At 37.1% G+C, this 24,629-nt stretch overlaps 1 protein-coding gene across 1 annotated transcript in view; it reads left to right on the top strand.

Annotated features, from left to right (window-relative positions):
- The window catches only part of USH2A (usherin), a 733,950-nt gene that overhangs the window by 32,832 nt on the left and 676,489 nt on the right, over positions 1-24,629 (top strand). The gene's annotated exons all lie outside the window — the stretch shown is intronic.

The raw sequence follows: 24,629 nt of genomic DNA, 5'->3' as shown, positions 1-24,629 counted from the left end.
TTAATTCTCAATTAGAAGTATAGGCTTGATGCAAGGGCAACCTTTAACTTGGCATCACCGTGTCAACATTTCAGCTAATTTGCCTGACCATGAACACTTCAGGGGAAAGAGAGATTGCTAATGTTTCAAAAGAAACAGGGAATGGAGCTAGGGGGAAATAATGCAATTTTTACTTTTTTTCTACTTTATTTCAATTAATTTTGGCAGGTGTATTTTTTTTTTTTTTTTGAAGCAACGTTAGACGTGGCAAAGCTACTCATAAACCCTTAAGACTTGTCTCTTTCTGTGTTACAATTGCCATCACCTTGGTTTATATTTGATTTGTGAATGGGGGAAAGTAGTCATTAGGATGCAAAATGATTATCATTATTTGCAGATCTCCTGACCAGGAGTTTCTTGTGTTAATATAAGTAGTTTGATGTTCATTTGTACCATGTGTAACTGGTTCATGTAGTGATTAAAATAATAAGCAATGCTTGATCATGGTTAAAATAAATACCAAGGATAAACTCTTCTATTAATTAGTGAGAGCTTATCCAAATTAGCATCTATAATTATGAGTTGTTGTTAATTTTTGTTGCAACCTATTAGATATACTGTCCTAAATCACTGACACTTGTGTAAATGAGCATGCATGATAGGTGAGTTATTTTTCAAATGCACAGTGGCTGTTCCCATGGAAAATGTATACTACCAAACACACATTTTAGCCAGTATTTCAAACAGAATCATAGAAAACTCATGGAAGTTTGGATTTAGCATAAACAAAAAGATTAGGTTTGCTTGTTGAGCCTAATACTAAAAACCAGAACTGAGTCCCTATGTGGGAAGTTTTTGATTCAAGGTTTCCTTGTACTCTGAGTCATTTTTGTATGGCTTTCTGTTTCCCTGAGTCACATCACATGTCTTTCTAATACGAACTTTTGATATATTTCTTAAACTGGCTTAATCTTATGCATTTGTATAACAAGTGCCAGAGAAAGTATAGTTATTGTTTCTTTTTTTTAAGTTTTAAACATTTATTTATTTTTGAGAGACACAGAGAGAGCTTGAGCAGGGGAGGGGCAGAGAGAGAGGGGACAGAGAATCCAAAGCAGGCTCCAGGCGCTGAGCTGTCAGCACAGAGCCCGACATGGGTTTCAAACCCATGAATCGTGAGATCATGACCTGAGCCCAAGTTGGGCACTTAAGCCACTGAGCCACGTAGTCGCCCCCAGTTATTGCTTCCTGATATCGAAATATCTACTAGTGTATATCTATGTAGCGGTGTGGTGGTTAGAAACAGAGTAAGTGAAAAGTCTTGAAATGACCCCAAGGTTGGATTTTGTATGTGCTTACATAAGTGTATGTCACATTCTTGAATAGGCTAATTGCTTTGGGGAAGGATTTATCAATCTCAGTGCTACTGCCATTGGGACAGGATGGTCCTCTTTTGTAGGGGCTGTTCTGTGCATTGCAGGAGTTTAGTGGCCTCCCTGGCATCTGCCCACTGGATGCATGTAGTCAGTGTGTAACAGCGTTCTGCCACCTCCAAAGATTCCTTTCTGTTCTCTTTCATACTCACTGCCCTTTTTCCACCCTCACACCCAGTCAACCTCTGATCTGTTTTCTGAATAAACATCTAGGAGCAGAATTGCTGTCTCAAATGGTAGGTATATATTTAGATTTATCAGAAATTGCCAAACTTTTCGTATCATTTTGCATTCCCACTAGCAAAACGTAAGATTACAGTTGCTTTGAGGCCTTACCAGCACTTACTTGATATGAGGGAGGGAGGAGGGGAGAAAGGAATAAGAGAAGGGGAAATTAGTAAGAATTCGTTTTATTTCAAGCTTTTGCTAATGATCTACAAGAGGAGATCTCTTTCTTTTCCTTTCCTTTTTCTCACCTGTCTTATCCATCCATCCATCCATCCATTCATTTATCTTGGCCATTCTTCTGATAGATGTTTATTGGTATTGCTGTTGTTTTGATTTGCATTTCCCTGATTATTGATAACAGTGAAGATCTTCTGCGTTTATATGTCTTCAATGCATCTTTTTGGTGAAGTGTTTGTTGAAATCTTCCCATTTAAAAATATTGTGTTCCTTGTTTCCTATTGTTGGAGCTTCAGTGGCCTTTTATGTATTCTGCGCACAAGCCCTTTGTCCGTTTTTGTTTTGCAAATATTCCTCCAGTCTGCAGCTTGTCTCCTCATTCTTTCAGCAGTGTCTTTTATAGATCAGAAAGTTTTAATTATCCAGGTTTTGACTTCCTTCCACAATCTTTTTGCTTTGGTTCATTTTTCAGAACACTCAGGTAGTTGCATTTTGTATTTTATTCAAAGTTTTCGGTTGCAGTTACCAGGGAGAGACAGGCTGATGTTGGCTTACCCCACCTTTGTTGGAATCAGAAGACCTGTATCATCCTTTTTAATTTTCAATGTTTTATAAATATTTTAATCTATTAATATTTCTGACTGACATTCTCTGTATGAGAAAATGAATACATCAACTGTAAGATTTTTTGACCAAAAAGAAATAAAAAGGCATGTAGTAAATAACCAGTGGTTTAAAACACTTAGAAAAAATAAACCTTAAGATGTCAAATTCTATTCATTGTGGTCTGTCAGCCCCTAGAATGCAAGTTGTTTGACTTATAAAATTTATTGAATTCTTGTTAAAGTCTCACCTTTGTTTTAGATATTTATTTTAGTATTTTTATAAATTGATTCAATTTTCAATGTAAATATTTGTTGGAAGATATTTATTTATTGGAAGATAATTTTTTAAAAGTTTATTTGAGGGAAGGAGGGAGAAAGAGAGAGAGCGTGTGCGTGCACTAGTGAGCATGCATGTGGGGCTGGGGGGGGGCGCAGAGAGCGAGAGAGAATCCCAAGCAGGGTTTCACAATCCCAGGAACTGCGAAATCATGACCTGAACTGAAATCGAGATTTGGAAGCTTAACCAACTGAGCCACCCAGGAGCCCTAATTTTTTAAGATTATGAAAATAAAATGATCAAGGAAATTTACTTTTTTACCATATGTAGGAAGGGCTTTTGTGGCACAATATTCTTTGATGACACAACAGCAGCTTATTAGAGCAAGTCCATAGTATGTGTTATGAAAGAGCATGTGTTAAAGTCAGGATTGACAAATATGTCTTCTTACTATATGTAATAGGTAGCAAAGAACCCTTATGGCCATCTGCCTGGTAAACAGTCAAATCCTCTTGCTTAAAGCATTTTACCTTCATGAATATAAAAGACCCTAAATATCTACTATATACACAATATTTTAAAGAGGTCTTGAGGTTACTGAAAAAAGTGAATGCATGCCCTCTATCCTCAAGAAGGAGAATAGAAACAAATCATTGTGAGGTGGGGTTGACATTTTTGGAAGATACTTTTTGAATAAAATGAGATTTAAAAAGTCATAAAACTTCTAGAACTCAAATTTTAGAATACTTAGAAAATAGATAAAAGACAAACCCAACCAATGCCCTCCAAAAATTTTGCTATAATATTAATTTTTTCTATCCTTTCCCCTTTATCCTTTCCCTTAATAAAGAAAGCGAACATTGTGTCACAATTTATTTTCATGTAGCTTCATAGTTTAAGGCAGATCTTGAGGGAAGTAATAGAGATTCCCCCCGAGAAGTAGCAGGTTGCTAAAGAAGAGACTAGCATGAGAGTTCAGGAAACTGCTACATTCTGGATTGGTTTTTTTATGTATATAATGGAGAAAGTTACACACTTGTCTTTATATCCTATAAAGACTCATCCTTAACAGTGCAATTTCTCTTAGTAAGCTCTTTGAGGGACAGAGCAGTAATTATATAATGTTTAAAAAATTAAAATATATCAATAAACTCATCTGTGTCCACTGAGTTCTTGCTGGATCAAAGGTTGTGAATGTATCATTTTATGAGCCACCCAATGTGGAAGGTACAGATGAGACCACTGAGGCACAAAGGGAGGATATTTCACAGGGGTGTGTAAAGTGTCACAAACAGTTTGAAACTCAACATATTTTTCTTGGTTGAGAATATGCACAGACAGAAAAAGAATAGATAGAAAGCTTGTTCAATATAGGATTAAGACCAGGAACAAAAGCAGATGGGCACCACGGAATCTGCTTGAGAGGTCACAGTGCCCAAGGGGAAACAACTTTAAGCAAGTCATTTAACCTCACTCACCTTAGTTCTCTTGTTGGTATAATGCAGTGCTCATGCAAACTCAATACCTGTCAAAAAATATCTGCAAGGCATTGTCTAAAATTGACCCTCTGGATTTCTTCATGCATGCCTGGTTACTATTTATTAAGATGTATTGGGGGCAAGTCTCAAATGGTAGAAAAGATAAAAGGCAGATCTGCGGCATGAAGAAGTGGGGTTAAGCGCAATGCAACAGAAACTCTTCTACTAATCCAGGAGGACTTCACCTGTCAATCAAATCTATCTTCATTATTTTTTTTTAAAAGATTAATAATGGTTTGTTAACGGAGCAAACTGGCAGCTGTTAGAGCAATGAGATGAGATCTCGGGGGCGTCTCTGACCAGTTGATGACTGACTGACCAATTTCAAAAGATGCTCTGAAGGATCATAAAGTTTAGTTCCATGTGTATTTTGATGATAGTTGCATCTATATTTAAAGCTTTCTGTCACCGGAAGCACTCTTGGTGTTGTCAGACTGTCTATTGGACTGGATGAGCTGCAACTTCTTGCAATTGAATGTCAATAAGACCAAAGCAATTTTGGTTGATTCATAGCACCAGCTTAAGCATATTCACTCGCACAGATTACATTTGACAGATAGTTACCTTCAGCTGAACTCTGTGGTTAGAAGCCTGGGCGTACTCTTGACAGTGAGCTTAGAGTTGATGCCTAATGTTTATTTCATATCCTGTTTTACCTTCCCTAATACTGCATGTGTAAATCTATATTTAAATATATTCCCAGCTGATGTTCTCGTCCATCCACTTGTTATCTCTGGACAGAGTGCTGTAACAATTCCATCATTTTAAGAAAAATAACTTCCGCTCATCCAGTTTTAATTTCACTAAATCAGATGAGTAACGAAGGATTTTAAAGGGTCTCCTTGATGAGCAACTGCAAACCGATAGCAGGAAAACTCCCCCACGACGGGAGAATTCTTCCATCTTTAATAAACTTCAAATCTTCATCTTCATTTGGTGTGTGATTATGAAAATCAAGAAAATACATCCACATTCATTTGTCATGTCCTTATTCCTTTATTTTTTGATATTTGGGCCCATGAGTTCTCTTCAAAGCTTAGGTACAGAAAGTACCTAAGTGGATACCACTTTGAGAATATTTTGCTCTTTAAAAGGCATATAATTTAAGTCACATAACTAAAATATTTTCATTGAACTATAAAATACATACAATCCAACATACCGTAAAATAAAAAGTTTGCTTCCATTTCTGAATATTTAGGGTGGGAAAATAAGTAAGACTTGGGGGGTTTTGTTTGGGAAAAGGTACAAGGATGACGTGAACTCATTCTCCATTGTGGTTATTACATTCTCCACTTTTCAGCTACATTCATTAAGATTCTGACTGGGAAATATAAGGGACACATAGATCTAATAATCTGAGCCTAAGTCTCCTGTTCTATACAAATAACACCGCAAAGCTCTGGAATCCCTTTATTTAACTAGGTGAATGGCAGCTGTGTTTGCAGCAGCTTCAACCTAGCTTGGAAACAGTGATTGCAAAGCAAACATGTACTCCTGCATTTCCATCTTTTCTAGAATCTGCGATTTTAACACATCAAACCATTCAAATTATGTAGTTAGACATCTCACACAGGAGAAAAACTCATGCTGAAGTAGGTAAAATATTTTTCAAAATTATTTCCTCCACATTTCCTGCTATACTTTCTCTTTCTTACTCTTTTTTAAAGCTGACAGTCAATTTTTTATTTTTCTCTTTTACTGACAGCTAGTAAATGTCCTGACAGTCGAGAAGCAAGATGTAAATGTAAGTCACTATTATTTTGTCCACCCAATACCTGAGCATTGGTGGAAATGCTTGTCTATATTTTAAAATAAAAACTAAATCATCTCCAGTGGCTCTGGAGGGAGGGTGTGTAGAAAACCTGTTCTCTGGTCAATAAAAGTGTGTTTGAGGCAAGACTCTAGTGCCTTTAGAGATATCATGCATTCCTCATTAGGGATGTGACTCATATTTGTATTGAAGAAAATAGGCCAATTATTTAAGGGGTGCACTCACTTTCTGCTCCATTAGCTATAAATCTTGTCAGCATGTAAATCTCTTTTAGAAATTAATGGAGAGTATATAGTGGAGAAAAGAAAATAGGTTAAGAAGTTAATATCAGATTAAGAATTTACTCTTGCTTCCATATAAAATTCCAGATTTAAAAATTGTTTTATTATATTTAGAAATATCCTGGTTAGTAAATTCATTCCTTGAAGAAAGGCTATGTAAGTAGTTGGATGTGAAGAATTATAATGTCTTGGTAGAATTATGTGGGGTTAACCTGGACCAAGACTTTTATCATAGAAGGACTAATTCCTTACTTCCTTTAAAAAGTCATTTGTCTTTCTTCTACATTGTAAATATCAGCTGAGTTTCAAAACACCAGGAGATAAATAAATGATAACATTCATTTGTTTACAACTTTGATGGTGTGCAGAAGATTTCATTTATTTACTTGGTCCCAATATTATTCACTTTTTTAAAAGTTTACTTAATAATTTTGAGAGACAGACACCATGAGTGGGGGAGGGGCATAGAGAGAGGGAGAGAGAGAACCTCAAGCAGGCTCTGAGCTCTCAGTGCAGAGCCCAATGCAGGGCTTGAACCCATGAAACTGAGAGATCATGACCTCAGCCAAAACCAAGAGTCAGCTGCTTAAGCGACTGAGCCACCCAGGTGCCCTGGTCCCAATATTATTCCTATATAGCGGGAACTGGTAGAGTGGGAAGGCGGGATTCATAGGTTTTTATATGAAAGCAGTCAAGTACAAGCTGGTCAGTTTCATCCCAGAGGCTTTCCCTCTTCTCATTGCACTCGATGCTCAAGAAAGGGGCCCTCGGTTCCTTTTAATTGTTTTCTTCTGTTTCTGCCACTACTTTTCCTATTCTTCTCCTTGTATTGCAATTACCTATAGCTTTATGAAAATTTATCATATAAAATTAAAATCGATTTGCCTTTAAATACAGTAGTTTCAATACCCCTTTGATTGTTTGAAGAATATCTATTGGGAGACAGGGAAAGACTTGCATAATAAGTTACACAGTGCAGGAATTTCCTCACAGAAAAAGCAGCAGGAGTTTCCTTGGCAGGAGCTTCAGCGAGTAGTGTCAGCAGCTTAGAAGTTGCCATTGGACTGTCGAGTGTTATGCAGATAAATTGTAGCTCTGGCTTGTCCTCCAATGTCATTCTTTGATTTCTCTCTCTGTTAACATGGCATTTGCATTTGGGTCTGACTGAGAACAAGGACCTGTGCAAATGCCTCATGACATGTGTAGAAAGCTGCTTTTATGTTAAAAGTGATATGTTTTCTTGTTCACTATGTTCACAAGAAAAATTCATCTTCTGAGTCTTAATTCCTTTGTGCGTCTGCAATTTCCATTTTAAGTCAACATCTTAAAATCCAAAGAATGGAAAAGAATTTTTGAAAAACTACAAAACTACAGAAACAAAGTTGGTTGGTTATTGATGCCAGTCACCAAAAAGCAGCGTAACCAAAACCTGCAAAATTAGTGGATTTTCAGTGAAGGATAAGACTCTGAAGGAAGAGATCCTTACATATTGCCTTAAAGCTGCACTCAAGAAGGGAAAACATTAAAACAATCCCATTTGTAGATAAACTGTTATTCCTTGCCATCCAGTTGTGTCACTGACTTCTCAAGTTGGACATCCTTGTCTTACATGAAGGCTAGATTTTTTTTTTTTTTTTTTGAGAAAGAGAGGATAATGGTTATAATTAAACTCACTGAGTTAAATTTGTAGACGTTCGTTGTTTTTCACTTTAAATAGCTAGCTAACTGGATCATGGCAGAATGTAGTCGGTCCTGGGCAAGGACTTTTTCCTCCCTTTCCAATAATGCTATTCAAGGGGAAGCTAGTTACTGTCTGACATGCTTGATTCTCAGGAGGTTCGGACAAAAGAGAAGGTTAGAAGGTCAAGAGAGCCTGATGCTATTCAATGAGATATTTGAGTTGAATTCCCATACCAGAATTTTGCCTCATACCTAATGCAGACAGTGTAATAATGGGGGAAGGGAAAAAAGAGGGAGGGCGGGTTAAAATGTCCTTTCAGGTTAAATGTTAAAATAAGGTCCTTTATTTCTGTCTCTGGTGGCGCAGGGCATTAAAGACCCTGTGACACATTTTGGAAATGTTGCTTTAAAATAGATTTTAATGTTTGAGGATCTGTAAAGGGTATTATTGAGTACTTAATAGATTCTGTGTTTGCCTACTGAAGTCACTACACAGCCAATATCTACCTCATTAATTTGTAAAGCATTTTGGCCCACCTAGAGACTATGCACTATATTAAAACAACTTTTATACCCTAAATCTTCTTGTCTAATAATTAAAAAATGTTCAGCATCTGAAGAAAATGACCCAAATCCCACAATTTTGGTCTTGGCTCCTTTAATTTGCATGGAATGTTCTATGTGAACAAATTTGGTCTATATTGAAGACGTTTTCCATCAGGTCAGCTATACAATACTAAATTGTGAAACAAGAAATGGAAACTAAATTGTTAAAAATGGATTCCATATTGGGTTTTTTTTGGCTGACAAAAATGGCATTGTCATTACTTTATACTCCATTATTTTATAGCTTAGGAAAGCTAAATTTAGGTATTGTAAGTGATAAGTCTTATGACTTTTCCTTATAACCAAGGTCTGTACTGAGTTGACATTAGTTTTACAAGTGTTTCTTATATTTATATTTTTATCTTCTCTAAATTGTATCCTATTAGATTCATAGACATAACAAATGTATGCCTTCTGGAATCCTCTATACCTGGTATTCTCTCCTTTGTACAAAGTAGCTCAGTGTTCTTTATTTGTACCCTCCACTAGACCATGGCATCTTGTCTGAGTATGGTCATTTCTCAAGAATTATTTTTTGAATGAGTGAGTGAGTGAATACAAGATGATGTCGTCCAGTATTAAAGAGATTTGGCAAATAGGACAATAATACAGATGAGAAGTATTAATCAATTGAATATGTAGCAAGAGAAAACGCAAGGAAAAATTTCTGAGAAAAATTAATGGGAAACTGAGAGGGATTCATTGATAACCTAGAGATTAGAGGAGCAGTAAAGATGAAAAGCAGGAAAGTTTTGAGTGCCTTTTACAACATGGCTTGCAACTAAGAGCTGGAAGGATGAAAGAGACTCCCTTAACTTTTGTGCATTGCAACCCATTTATAAATATCCCCTACCCACTTCCCACTCCCCCCTCCCCCAGTATTTTCAGTTACTCCTGTCTCCAAAACAACCTCTGTAGGGAAAATTATTTTCTTTCTAAAATACAAATGTGGTTACATACCTCTTTTGTTTAAATAAACTGCATGTTCACCATTGCTTATACTCCAGAGAATGAATTCGTCTTTTCTTAGCAAAGCTTTCAAGACTATTCAACATTTGCTGGGCTGTACATTGGTAGCCTCATTGTCCTGTGTCCCTTGAGCTTTAACCAGTTCTGAGTCTCTGAAATCCGTGTACTTCATGGTCTGCCTCAAAGTTCTTAATCCTGTCTTTACTCAGTTTCTTCTGCCTTTTACCTTTCTTCTTCCTCTTAACCCCCAGTTCTTTTGTAGACATATTTCAGTGACCATCACAAATGCAACTTCTTTTATAAAACAAAACAAAACAAAACAAAACAAAAACACTTCAATACTCTCTCCCCTTTTCTCCTATCTGCTCCTTTACCATTGCTTTTTTAAAAACATTGGTTGTATGATATTTTTCATACAGGTAGATTTTATTAGGTATTTGTAGGTAGATTTTGCATTAGGTTGGGTTTGAGTTTATTGAAGACAAGTACCTTATTCATTTCTAGGTGTCAAGAACAGCAAAACGTCTGTTGCATGGTTGATGTGTAATAAAAATAAATATATTAAAAAAGGAAGTTGGGTGATTTTGGTAAGGAATGATGATATTATTAAGAAAATGGGATGGAATGAAAAGCTCAAGATATTTTTTAAGTGATGAATGACCATTTGTAACTTTTCTAAATTATGTATAAATTCTGTTTCTTTATCCAGAACAAAACTGTCCTTTTCATGATAGTGATCACTTTGTAGTTTCCCAATGATGATGATTGTATGGCTTAATTCTTCCTCTTCCTCCTATCAGTTAAACAACTGTGAGTAAACTAGTGATTTTGTTTCTTTCTCTCATATTTTGTCTCTTGATGAATTCAATGATCTCCTTGTCTCTCCACAAATGTGCTCATATTGAGCCTTTTCTAGCTGTTACAACACAGAGGATAAGTGGAATTTCCCTCAAACTAACACATCTTATCTTAACTTGTATGAAGGAAAAAACGACACAGACACTGGCTTTCTCTCACATTCCCTAGAACTTTTTTTTTTTTTCCTTCTGCATTTGACATTTCTGACCTCTGATTTTTTCATGATTCTGGCTGTGTATTCTCCCTGGTGTCTGGAACAGTGTTCCTTCCCAGTAAACACAAGGTAGTGATAGTAACACACATACATTTTCAGCTACTTGGAAAGAGATGTTATTTAAAATGTATGTTCGGAATGACCTTCCATTTAAATAGAGTGAATCTCATACTCAGATCAAGCCCAATATCTAACCTCTTACATTTTATTTTATGTTTTTTCTCAGTGACTTTTTTGCAATACCTGTCAATTTAGTGTCATCTGTGGATTTCATTAACAGACTAATTCCTCTTACAGATCATTAATGAAAATCCAGAATAAAACTGGGATTCTTACCAGTTTCCCCCTTAATTCCATAAATACCCAGTTTTAAATGACAGTGCTTAGATTTAAGTTTGTATAAAATGTTATTTCAAGTAAGATTGAGTTTTATACCTCCGTGGCTTCTTGGTTCAATTATATATCAGCTTTATTAATTCTGTTTTCTGTTCGTTTGCAGTATCCTGTGCTAAGCTTGTCCATTAAAATATATATTCCTTCTAAACTCTGGTTAGAGCACAAGTGGTGTAGTCCTCCAGGGAGGTAAATGTAATTTGTTTGATTGGATACTCAAGCTTTCCAATTGTTTTATTTTCCTCGGAGAAATAGAACCTTTCTAGCTTTCAGGTCAATTGGTGTAATGGTTGGATTCAGATGGAATGACACTTTCTCCCCCTTGTAAGTCTCTAGTTCCTCAGAGAAATCCTTGAGAATTCTGTTGACAACTTGCTGTCATCTAGCTGGTCTAATGGTATAAATGACTTAGACACTGATTCTGAGTAGTGTGAAAGCCTAATGGTGAAGTGAAATTTTGAGAAGATCTCAAGTGCATTACGAATAAGGTACTTAGGCAGTACCTATATTCATTTCTTACAGTTAGTTTATCAGGTCCTTGCTGTTTTTTTTTTCTCTAAGAAAGGGATTGACAATTTTAGGTCACTCAAATGTAACAGCAGCTGATCAAAAATGTTACTACTGTACGGTATAGAAAGGAATACAATTATTATGACATTTGTTTTAGGAATCAATGAAAGTAGAAAGCAGATGAGATTAGATTGGCAAAAGAAAGCGCAATCCAAAATACACATAGGAGGGAAGAGTTGGGGCAGAGGAAAGTACTGTTTGTGGGTAGTGTAAGTAAGCAGATCGAACAGAGGGCCAGGGACATGACTTGGCAAACTGCACTTGGGGTGACAGCGTGGGTCAGCTGTCATCCAGCAGTGGAGACATTTGACCTCAGCGTCGAGCACAGCATGCAGGTTCTAGGCCATAAGAAGGCAGACTGTTGCCACTTGGATGAAAGGGAGTCCCTGTGCCAGGAAAAGGAGTTGTATTGCAGACCTACACTTACTTCAAATTATCGGATCCAGTCTAGAGTGAAGGTGATCATGTCCACAGACAGATCCAACACCCCCACCACCCCCACACAATAGGAGTATCAGAAATGAAAGAGAATGGATGGGGGAAAAATCATGGATAGAAGAAGTTATGTTAGAGTCTCGAAAGGAAATGTCTTTAAGTCAAAAAGGCCTTGAGCTAGGACGAGTGCAGTGAAATGATCAGAGCTCATGTGAACTGTGTATGTGTGTGTGCGTGCATGTGCACATGCATCTGTTGAGGGATGGTGGGGGAGAAAAAAAAACTAAACAAGAAATATATTGAGAGAAAAGTAGCATCCAAATAATTACAATTGGGTAACATGATAGCAAGTTATTGGGTGATTATTTGGGCCTGCTTGGGCATTAAAGGTCTCTCCACGGTGGCAATATATAAGCTGAGATCGCCATAAAAATAAAGACTAAGCAGATCCTACAATCCTTCATCCCTACAACCTATGCTAGTAAAAAGTCTCAAGTCCAAAAATCTCAACTTAAATCGAGTATTTAAATGTTATAATTCAAAGGCAAATTTGAAGAAAGTGGAGGTAAACTACTTATTTATACAAATATCCACTGGTACAGGTATTAGGAGATTCAAAGCCTCAGACAAATATCTTGGACACAAGTATTATGTGAGAGACATTGGATATTAGGTTGAGATTTTCTATAGTAGATGTTAGAAGCCTCATCATTCTCACCCTTACCTTTTAATTCTTTTCCCTTTTAACATCCACCTTTATTCTTGATTCACCCTTTCTAAACATATACTGAAAACAGTTATAACCTCATTTATCTTTTTAATAAGTAAAATCACCATGCAGATATTTCCTCCTAATGCAGTCTTCATCCTGGGCCTCATACTTCTCAGGTCTGCCAGTCTTTGGAGAAGGCTAATCTAGGCTTTTCAAAAAGAGATGATCTGTTCTAAATACACAACCCCACCAAATTTACAGATTTTTTTGACAGCTGCTGCTTCCTTAGGGGAAAATGGCTTTGGAAGAAATATGTAAGAATTGAACTCAATAAATATGAAATATAAAAAGACAAAATGAATATGATTTTCAAGAGTGCTCTCTGAATCTGGTAATCCAATGACTAATATGAGGTTCTTCAGATGGTAATAAAAATATACATTTATTTTGCCCAAATGGATGATATTATCTCCATGTTGTTGTTGTTGTCGTCGTTGTCATCAAGGGGGTAAGAGAAACTGCTGAATGTCCTGCATTTGATCCATAAATAGCTACTTTTGTTTTTAGGGCTGATACAATCCTTACCTTAAAAGAATGCCTATTTGCTGGTGTCATTATTTTTGTCTCAACCCAATTAAATGTGCGTGCTTCTCCATTACTGATGGAGGAAAAAACTGCTTAGACAATTACTCTCTCACCAGCTTCAGGGCAGGGAGCACCACCTTTAAACAAGGGTCACTCTGAAGGCCTCATTCTCATTCTAGAATGTCTTTAAAGGCAAAGCCATTCACATCAGATTTCATGATACAGTACTTAAAAGAGGTTAAAGACATTCCTATTTTTCCATTGCCCCCAAATGACTCTTCTTTATTTCGTTTATGAGGCTTAGTCTTAATAAATTTTGCTCGGTACCACTGGAGGTGCTAAAAAAAATCTAAGAGAACACAGAAAGCCTGGAAGACAGGTGGCACTTTTGAAATAGCATGTAGTTGAAGAATGTAAAACTAATAACTAATCCATTCATGATTTGATGGACTAGTCTACCCTTGTTGAAGATTTTAGTAGGGCTAACTTGTGCATAGTGTAAGTGGGCATTTTTACCTCTGTTTCATTCATATGACAGGACTCCATTTCAGCTTACAAATTACTGCTCGGGATCTTTAAGATGTCAATTGAGTACTGGCATGAAGTTTAGTTTTGGACTGTACACAGAAATGATTTCCTATACATCTGTCCACATGTTGAGGGTTTGATTGATGGCCCTCCTGACTTTGGGTCAGGAGTGAGATCACATCTCCTGGCAGGGCTTTGGCTTATTCCCTGAAAGTATAAACAGAAATCTAATGTTCACCATTTTTATCATCCTCTTTCAAGCATAATTTGACTTAACGATTTGCAACTTTAACATTACAATTTAAAGAGATTTTAAAAGCTGGAACATATTTGAGGAAAAGTGAGGAAGGTGGTTTTAAATTCACCACGTTAAAAGGAGAAATGTAAAGAATGGAGATTGATGAGCATAAATGGAAAGCTGGGGGTAACTTTTAAGGCTCTTTCAAGTTTTTTGTTTGTTGTGTTTTTTTTCCTCCTACAACTCCCTTCTTACCTATTCTCTACCACTGAGTACTTTGCTAGCTGCTATTAATCCTTCAAGAGTTAGTTTAGAGGAAGCTTCATTCATTTAATTAAAATTTAATGGGTACCCAATAGTTGCTAGTTAGTGTTGTGGAGAATGAGGGAACAGCAGTGAACAAAACGGAACCTCCTGTAACAGAGTTTATATTATAGGCTTAGAAAGGAGACTGATAATAAAAAGAAAAGTAAATAAGATATGCAAGTTAGGTGTAGATAAAGAGAATGATCATATAGGAAGGGGGTTAGGAAGGATTCAGAGCTCCAGTTCTACATAGGGTAGCTAGGAAAGGTTTGCTAAAATGACATTTGAGGAAACATCTGAAAAAGATGAGGAAATGAGCCAGCAGTTGTCTGTAGGAATAATGGTAAGTAGAGAGAAAAGAAAATACAGAGACTGAGGGAAATAAATTCCTTGAATGTTTGAGGAGGGAAGTGTAGCTTCAACAGAGAACACAGGAATATACTGATAGGAAATAAGTCAGAGGTAATAAGGGGCCAGATTGGGTAGGGCTTTGTAGGACTTTAACTTTTACACAGGGTAAGAATTCATTGAAGGTGTTTTTTGCAAATGAGTGACGCGATTCGCTTTTGTTTTAGCAAGAATCCTTGGACTGCTGTCTTGAGAGTATACTGAAGGGGAACATGTACCAAATCTGAGAGGCCTGTTGGGAGGTAATTGGGAGGCCACTGTAAAAGTCTAGGGGAGGGCTGGTGGTGGCTTGGGCCACAGTTGCAGCAGGAAAAGTGATGAGCATTGAGTGGATTCGGGATGTATTTTAGAAGTAGAACCTCTGGATTTGCTGGCTTTGCTGGAATAGTTGTGAGACATGAGGGAAAGAGAGGAGTCAAAGAGGACTCCCAGGATTTGGGGTTGAACAACTGGAAGAAAGAGTTGCAGTGTTCCAATGTGGGGGAAGGCTGTTGAAGAAGAAGGTTGGGACATAAGAGCAGAGCTCTATTTTGGAATATTTATGTTTGAAATGCCTAATAGACTTCCAAGAAGAGATGCTGAATAGAAAGATAGATGTAGGGGTCTAGATTAGAAGTCTGAGATACAGCTAATCACTTAGGAGTAATCAACCTAATGATGCTATTTACAACATTGAGATAAGAAGATATTATCAAGGAACTACTTATATGTGTCAGAAGAAGAGGAGCAAGGACTGAATGTTGGGGGACTTCTATATTTATAGGTCCAAGAAGGGGATCCAAGCAAAGGAGACTGAGAAGATCAGCCTGAGGGATAAGAGGAGAATTATGAGAGCTTGATGTACTTGTAGCCAAATGACATATGTGGTTCAAGGAGGAGGGAGTGATCAGCTCTGTCAAATGCTGATGGTTCAAATAAGATGAAAACTTGGAACGTACTATTTGTTTTTAGCCTCATGGAAATCATTGGTGACCATGATAAGGGAGTTGTGACGATGTGACAGGCATAAAAATGTTGGAGTATTAGAGCTTGAGTGGCTCTCAAGCTCTCTTTAAGGACCTATGCACAGATATCAGGACCTGAGTGTGATAAAGATGTGTCTTTGGGGGCAGGGTTGCCATGACAACTGGATATTAGTTATGTACAGGAGAATTCATCAAATACATATACATCCTGAGGATAAGGAGTGGCGGGTTTCTCCCTTTCAGAGATGGGAGTTACAAATATGGAAAGAGAGAAAATTAGAATGAATCCTAGAGTGTTAGATTAGAGTTGATTTCATCAATATAATCTCATTTCATATGTGTGTGGTGTGTGTGCATATATACATAGATGTAGAAATAATATAGATGTAAATGTATAAGTGTGTATATCCAGTGTCTATCCACGTTTCTGTCTATCTTCATATTCCATAACTCTATCCACTGACAGGAAGAGGAAAGGTCTGGGAAAATAACATCCAAACAGCATGAGTATAGCTTAGCAGTGGTCTTGGCTCCTCAAAGTCACTCATCTTAAAGCAGGATTTCTTGGAGAAATGGCTGATTCCAGGGCAGGGTAGTAAAGATGATCCTGGAATATCCCGTGTGAGAAAGCAAGGGGATATTCAAAGAATTATGAGGATGTGTCAGTTTAATATAGAATCCATGTTGATGGGGCCACTACCGTCTCAAGGTGGCACAATTTGAGCTTTGAAATGCATATTGAGAGTATTATATCCCACTGAATAACATACAGATTCATGAGTCTACACAGATAGAAATAAATGTAAATAATGAAAATTTAATTATAAACAGGATATTTATACAGTCTCAATATAAGGTCAAAAATGCTTTTTAATTGCAAAGGGAAATTTTGTATTTTTACAGTGGAGAAGCCTGACAGATACCAGCTCATTCAAATGATTAAAGTTATCATCAATAATGGAACAAATAGAAATTATGTAATACACGATAAGATGCAATGATCCCTGAGTCATCTGTATCTAACCATGACAAAACGTCAGGCAAACCCAAATTGAGAGGCAATGTACAAAGTAACTAGACTATAGTCTTGAACAGTGTTAAGATCATAAAAGCCAAGGAAAGATGGAAGAATTGTTCCAGGTCAAAGGGGTCCTATGAATCATGACAACTAAATGCAACGTGCGATTCTGGACTGGATTTATTTATTTTTATCTGTACAGGACAGTTTTGGAACAATTGGCAAAACTTGAATGGTGTCTGAAGATAGAATGATAGGGATATGTTAATGTTAATTTTCTTATTTTGATGATTGCACTATGGTTATGTAGCATGTCTTTGCTTTTAAATAGTAAATGTACCGTAGTACTCACGGATAATGTGGTATCTCAGCAATTTAACCTCAGATGTTTCAGAAAAATATACCGTTCTTGCATCTTACCTATTACTTTGAGATGCATCTTACCTATTACTTTGAGATAGTTTTTTTAAAAATATTGAAAACAAAATACTAATTGAGCTACATTACAGAGAGAATGAGGAAAGAGAAACCAGACAAAGCAAATATAGACAACTCATTTGAGTAATACCACTGTCGTGGGACAGAGGGGAATGTTGTTGGAGGAGCAGAATTCTAAAATTACATCTCTGTTTCTCATCTTTGTCCCTACACACTTTATTCATATTTACTTTCCTGCATTTGCCACCTTGCTTTGGAAGTATTTTTATAGGCCCATTTCCATTACAGATTGTAAATTCCTTGTAGAAAAGATCTGTGTTTTATATATCCCTTATGTGTAGCATAACACTTTGCGTATCATAATGTACTTATTAAATATTCAAACGATAGAAACATTTTCAAAAAAGCTGTGGTTTTTAATGAAACATGTGATGAGTAGTCTCCTTCCTAAACATGAAAGACAAAAGAAGTTGACTTTTAGGGAGAGGTAATTATAGTTATAACAAATAGATTTTGGGGTATAAAATACTGAAAAGGTTACTAAAATGTTTTACAGATAATTCTAGTTATTTTCTGGAAATCATCTGTTTTGTATAGATAAAAGAGAAAAGGGAACCAATGAGATACTGAGATAATTGAGCGTGTAAAATACTGTGATCATCTGTACACCAAAAGCATTCTTAAATGTGGAATTGTGCGTGAAATGTTCCTAGGCAGTATCTACAGAAAATGGGCTGGCTCTATCCCCATTCCCCAGGAAATCAACAATAAATCAGACCATTGACAGATTTTCCATCACATCTCTGTGTAAACTAATTGCTTTTTTTTTTTTTTTTTTTTTAAGATAGAAGGAGAGTAGTTTAATAGTTTGGGAAGAAGTGGCCATAAGAGTTTCATATCCAGTCAAGATAGGATCAAGAAAACTACTGACATTCCTATGTTAAATTTTTAGAGATGGAGTAAATTGGAGGCTTGTTTGTGTGAGGTTGTAGTATACAGAGAGCTTCAATAGACACGAAGGGGAGACTAGCAAATCCAAAGCGTCATACCTAGAGTGATAATGTAATACATTTAATACATTTAGGCATAGATCACTTCAAGGGCCTGGCTTGTCTGGGTTACTCAGAGGAAAGAAAATGAAAGTGTGTATGCGCAGGGGACAGGGATAGGAGGAGAAGGGATAGGAAGACGGGTGGATGGGAGAAGAGGCCAGGAGAGGCGTAAACGTTGAAATAAAACACACAAGCTCATGGAAAAGGAAAAGTGGAAACAAAAACAAGAAAAATCTTTGAAAAAATTATCTGTGTATGAAGTTATTTCCCTGTAGCATCTTTTATCTGGTCAAAGGGAATGAAAACATAAGCAGTTATTCACCGAATCAAACCAGTAATGGGAACACACGCACATTCCTAATTTTCGAGGGCAGCCCAAGTGACTAATTTGTGCCAAATCAACCTTCCCTGAATAATTGCCTCAACTCTTTTATTCATAGTTTGTATAAATGCAGCTTAATAGGGAATATTTGATAGACTATTTATAATCATATAAAAACTCATGTTAGTAAACAAGGTCACTCTGAAAAGGTGATGAATCCTTGTATGACACATTTATCTGTTGGAAAATGGTGTCTTTACTGCTTAGAATTGTAGCAGTGTAGTTTGGTGGTTTTATTTTTGGAGTATCAATTAGACAATCAATCAATTAGTATTTATTGAGCTTCTGCCCAGCACGTAGGGCATGCTCGTCAAATTTGCAAATGACACAAATCTTGGAAGATGGTAAATACATTGATGACAGACATAGCGTCCAAAAAGATTTTGACAGCCTAGAGCAATGGGCTGAATCTAACAAGATGAAACATAACATGGATAAATATAAATTTCTGTCCTTGGGTCCATGAAACTAACTGCACATACACAGGATGGGATGGAGGTGCTTTAGGCAGAGATGTAAAAAAGAAAAGACTTAGTATTTTAGTGAAAAGTGAGTTCAACTTAATAATTTGTCAGTTTTAGCTGTGTGATGCCATAGGCAAAAATCTAGCGTGCAATTTTGGATTATTTTAAGGTGATAATCCTGTTTCAATTTGGCAAGCCAAATCACAAGTAGAGATTGTAGTATTTCTGGAGACACATTTTAAGAAGAGAGAGACCATATCATATTGAGAACACCACGTAAATGAAAGACATTTATCCTGAAGAAGATTTAGGAGAAAAACGACATCTTTCTTTACATCTGTGAGCTTCCACATGGAAAAGGGATTGGATTTCTTTGGGGTGACATCAATAGTTAGAGCTGGGCCTTATGAATTGAAGTTATAAGGAGATATTTTTCAGTTTAATCATTTATATTGGTAAAAGTTGTTCAAAGATGAAAGGGTTCCCCAAGTCCACAGTTAAACTTCTGTGTCCTCTGGGGCACCTGGGTGGCTCAGTCGGTTGAGCGTCCGACTTCTGCTCAGGTCAGGATCTTGTGGTTTGTGAGTTTGAGCCCCGCGTCAGGCTCTGTGCTGATGGTTCAGAGCCTGGAGCCTGCTTCGGATTCTTTGTCTCCCTCTCTCTCTGCCCCTCCCCTGCTCTTGCTCTGTCTCTCTCAAAAATAAACAAAACACTTCCACACTTCCGTGTCCTCATTTTGGGGGTGGGACCACTGCAGAAGGACAGTCTGAGAACTGAACAAGTAACGTGAGTATATACATTCAGCACAGTGTCAGGAAAATGACAAGTGATTATGTAGCTCATAGGGGTTGTTACCCTTCGTATTGTGGGAGATGTTTGACGTGAAGCTGGAATCCTCACTGTGTGGAGTTACAGCAGAGAGACTCATGGATGGCTCTGACACAAGAGATGGCTGTAACTTCAAAATGCTAACTGGGTGTAACTGACTAACAAAAATTGGTTACAACAGTCCATGGAATCAGTCAACCTTCTATGTGACCTTGAATAATGTAACCTTTTTGTTTTCAATTCTCTGTGATTCTTTTTAAAGAATTATTTGTGATCATTTTTTAAATAGAGGTAATAAACCTTCATTGGATTGTTGTAAGGATAAAAAGGAAAAATACATATAAAAATTTTAATGCCCAACTTGCTAATTTTTCTATATGTGAACACTTTTATAGTACTGAAATAGTTGGTAAAGGGTTATTGGAAGATACAGGACTTGAGGTATATTTGGAAAAATACTAAAAATTTAGGGAGATGAAAGGAAGTAGCAAGGTTATTCCCATACAAAATAGCTTGAACAGAGCACAGAGATAGAAACAAGCATTGTGTGATCATAAGATAGGGAGGGGACCTCTCTGATTAGATGAGATTGACTGTTGGTAATTAGTTAGAAATAAAATTGGGATGGGATGAGTAAGAAAACCTCAGAAGAACTTTGTTTCAGATAGTAAGCAAGAGGGACATTCCACATGTGCTTAGGTAAGGGAAGAAAACATACGTGTGATACCTTTTATTTACTTTTAATTTTTTTAATGTTTATTTTTGAGAGAGACAGAGACAGAGTGCGAGCAGGGTTGGGGCAGAGAGAAAGGGAGACACAGAATCCGAAGCAGGCTTCAGGCTCTGAGCTGTCAGCACAGAGCCTGATGCCGGATTCAAACCCACAAACCATGAGATCATGACCTGAGCTGAAGTCGGATGCTTATTAAACGACTGGGCCACCCAGGTGCCCCATTTTTTATTTTTAAAGTTTATTTGTTTAGAGAGAGAGTACGGGAGTATGCGTGCACACACGCACTTGCACACAAGTGGGGGAGAGGTAGAGAGGGAGAGAATCCCAAGCAGACTCCGCAATGTTAGTGCAGAGCCTGATGTGGGGCTCGATCTCACGAATCATGAAATTATGACCTGAGCTGAAGTCAAGAGTTGGTCGCTTAACTCACTGAGCCACCCAGGCACCCCCTGTACATGTGATATTTAAAAATAATCTTATGGAATTTTTAGAATAAATTGCCTTCCTTATGCTTAAAAAATTATAGATGGAATAGTAGAATCCTTTTTGCAAAGCCTTGTTTAACCTAGAAATAGAAATTCTATTTCAGGGAAATTTCTATTTCAGAAAGTCCAAGACATATTTCCTCCACAAAGTTTTCCCTTCAGATTCATATCCCAGTATTTTTTTTGTTTGATTTTTTTAGTATTCAAAATGATGATCTTTATATTTGTATCATCCATCATTATTTTTTGAGGGTGAATTTGAATTCAAGATATGTTGCCAAATCACTTTCTATTAAATCTACAAAAGTATTATTCTAAATTCTTTTTAATTTTTTAATGTTTATTTTTGAGTGAAAGAAAGAGCATGAGTGGGGGAGGGGCAGAGAGAGGGGAGACAGAATCTGAAGTAGGCTCCCCGCTCTGAGCTGTCAGCACAGGACCCGACCCGACGTGGGGCTCAAACTTATGGACCATGAGATCATGACCTGAGCTAAGTCAGATGCTTAACCGACTGAGCCACCCAGGCACCCCCATTCAAAATTCTTAAAATAGTTTTGTTTTAGGGGCCCCAACGTGGGTCAGTTGGCTAAGTATCTGACTCTTGATTTCGGCTCAGGTCATGATCTTACAGTTCATGAGTTTGAGCTCTGCATTGAATTCTGTGCTGGGTGTGGAGCCTGCTTAAGATTTTCTCCCTTGCCCTTTGTCCCTCCCCGGCTCATGTGTGTGCACACTCTCATATGTGCTAGCTCTGTCTCAGAGGGAAAAAAAAAATTGCTTCAAAATGAAACCCTTTAAAAGAATGCAAGTGGTATTTCTGGGAGGCCTGTTTGATGGTTTTGAAAAGACAAGTCCCAAAGAAAAGGTCCAGAATCATTCACATAGGACATTCATATGTCCTATGTGAATGGACTGAGACCTAACTTCTCAAAGCAACTCTTTGAAATGGACAGCACTTTATTCACTGCACTGAGTCAGAACTTAAAAACAACCATCATTGTTTATAGTGATGCACACACTAGTGCATTAAAATTAGTCATACATACAAGGTCCTTGAGAGAAAGGGTGATGACTTTATTTTTTTTTGGTATAATGTATAGGGGCACTTTGAGTACTGGGTTCAGGCTTTATTGAATTAACTTGAAATTAGAAAGATAGAGGCAACAAGGAAACTATTTCTCCGCTGAGGAAATTAGTGCAGGTGTTCTGCCTATTTCCCAGCCTGAGTTGGGAGTTTCTTTGGATTTTTGGTAGCCAGCAGGAGTAGAAAAGCAACAAAGATTTGGCATTTCAGTGGACCAGATGATTGACAATTAGGACACACCTGTCCAGGTGGACTTGATTGTATTTTTTTCTTGGTAGCTTCTCAGCTATTGTGTGACTTCCTGGAATTATACACTTCTCTGCTCAAGCAAGACAATGATCAGGTATTCTACTCAAAAAAAATAATCTGATACACTCTTGTGCTCAAAGGAGTGAGTACAGACTGTCACAGGGACATGAATTTGGCCAAAAAGTTAATTAAAATAAAATATGAAGCCCTGAGAAAATGAAGGGGTGAGAATGACCTGCTCCCCTCTATCTTCTTTCCGGTGTGTTTTTTAAATCTCTTATGAGGGGATGTAAGGCCTTTCTCCAGCTGCCACTGGCTTTGCCAATTCATTCCTTCATGCCACACCAATAAACATGTACAAACTCTTCCAATTCTCGAGGGGTGGAAAATGAGATAGGTGTGAAGTCTACTTCAGCAGAAGGCTTTCTTTTTCACAAATTAGAAATTCCACCACACATATTCCTCTTCCTCCAGATAACTGGCAAGGGGATCATCAGAATGAGCTATTGCAAAGCGCTACCCTCGTCTTCACAGTTCCGGTGTGATGGGGCCCCAGACCAGAATTGCAAAATAGTTAAGAGAATCTTGGAATATAAAACATGGTACAGAACACCAAAGAAGATTTAATCTTATTTATAGAAAGGTGGTTGATAGGGGAGGGGACAACAGAAGAGAGTGGCTTGAGATCATCATTAATCATTTTGTAAGTACCAACAAAGTGAAAACATCCTTCCAGAATTCACTGCAAGTGACACTGAATCCTTCTCCTAAGCAAATATGCGATGAGTTGATAAAAAAGAGAAGGTCCTGAACTCTTGACTACAGATATAATACAGTGAATATAGAAAATCAAAAACATGCTTTCTATCTGACTCAAAATAAAGGTGCACTTAAACTTGTAAAAGACAACATTTTTATTTGAATGATATGACAGAACTGTCACAGGAGTGTTACCTGCTATAAAGAAAGCCTAAGAATTATTACCTTTATTAGACCAGTGACACTGAGATTTAGCCATACATTTCTAACTTCTGTCCCTCTACAGAGACAATTTTCTTTTCTTAAATAAACTGTCATGCTAGTGTTAATATATTGTTGGCTCTCTCATGCTCTGAGAATACTGCTGATATAAAACATGTATATGTTAGATTGGTAATAGTATCTTTAGTGTAGCTGAGTAGAACAAATGTGTTTCCCTCATGGCTGTGCTAATGTGATAAAGGAAAATTGGCTGTTCATCAGCTTTTGGCTGGGTAAAGACAGTAGAGATGGAACCACATTCTTTTTTATGCATTAATACCATCGAGAACTTTTCACTAGTTATATTTCATGTGCCTGCATGTTGCGCAAAGATGTTGTAAAACATGAGATAATGCTACAAATAACAAAGTAGAAAAGCCTGTATCTTTTATAATGATAACAGTCAAACACCAAATGACAGTAACAGGCTGTAAAAAATGGGCTGCAAAAAAAATGCAGCCCTACTACCCAGAAGAGAGGTATATATGCAGGCCCACAAGGAGTTGGCGTGTGTTTTTAGTTCTTTATGTCAAGGCTGTGTTTTATAATTAAGTAAAATGTAACATGGGGTCAGTGGAGTTAAGGAAGTACCTGGTTTTTAATAAAAGCAGATTAAATAGTATGGAGAAAAGCCATGTTGAATAACTTTGTGAAGAATTACTGTTCCCAAGTAATTATGTTGTTAACTGTCAGGGTGGGTTGATTGGTTGGTTTGTTTGGAGAGAGAGGGCTGTTGAAAACAGTTCTTAAGACAGTCACTCATATAACGTTCTAAAGATGTTGGGGAATGGTTATTTTCATCAATTGTGAGGAAGTCTTAATAGGATAGCATTTGAATGCTATGATTGGATATATTTTTAATTAAAATGTTAGCATCTAACCTTTCACCTGCAAGATGACATATTTCTCTTTCTCTCTCCTTCTGCTACCCCCACCCCCATCCTCGTGTTTTGTTTGCCATTTCAGCTCCTTTGCTAGAGCACCAATGATTCCTTTTACATTCAAGTTAAAAGCACTTGAACAGAACTGTTTGTAGAGGCTAACATTGATGTCAAATGGCTGATCATTTTATTCAGAAATACGTGCAATCATTGACAGTTTTGTATAAATCCCATCC

This window comes from Panthera uncia, chromosome F1 (genome assembly GCF_023721935.1).
Source record: "Panthera uncia isolate 11264 chromosome F1, Puncia_PCG_1.0, whole genome shotgun sequence".
In the NCBI taxonomy this organism is placed as follows: Eukaryota; Metazoa; Chordata; class Mammalia; order Carnivora; family Felidae; genus Panthera; species Panthera uncia.
This window is presented reverse-complemented; position numbering and strand designations above follow the sequence as displayed.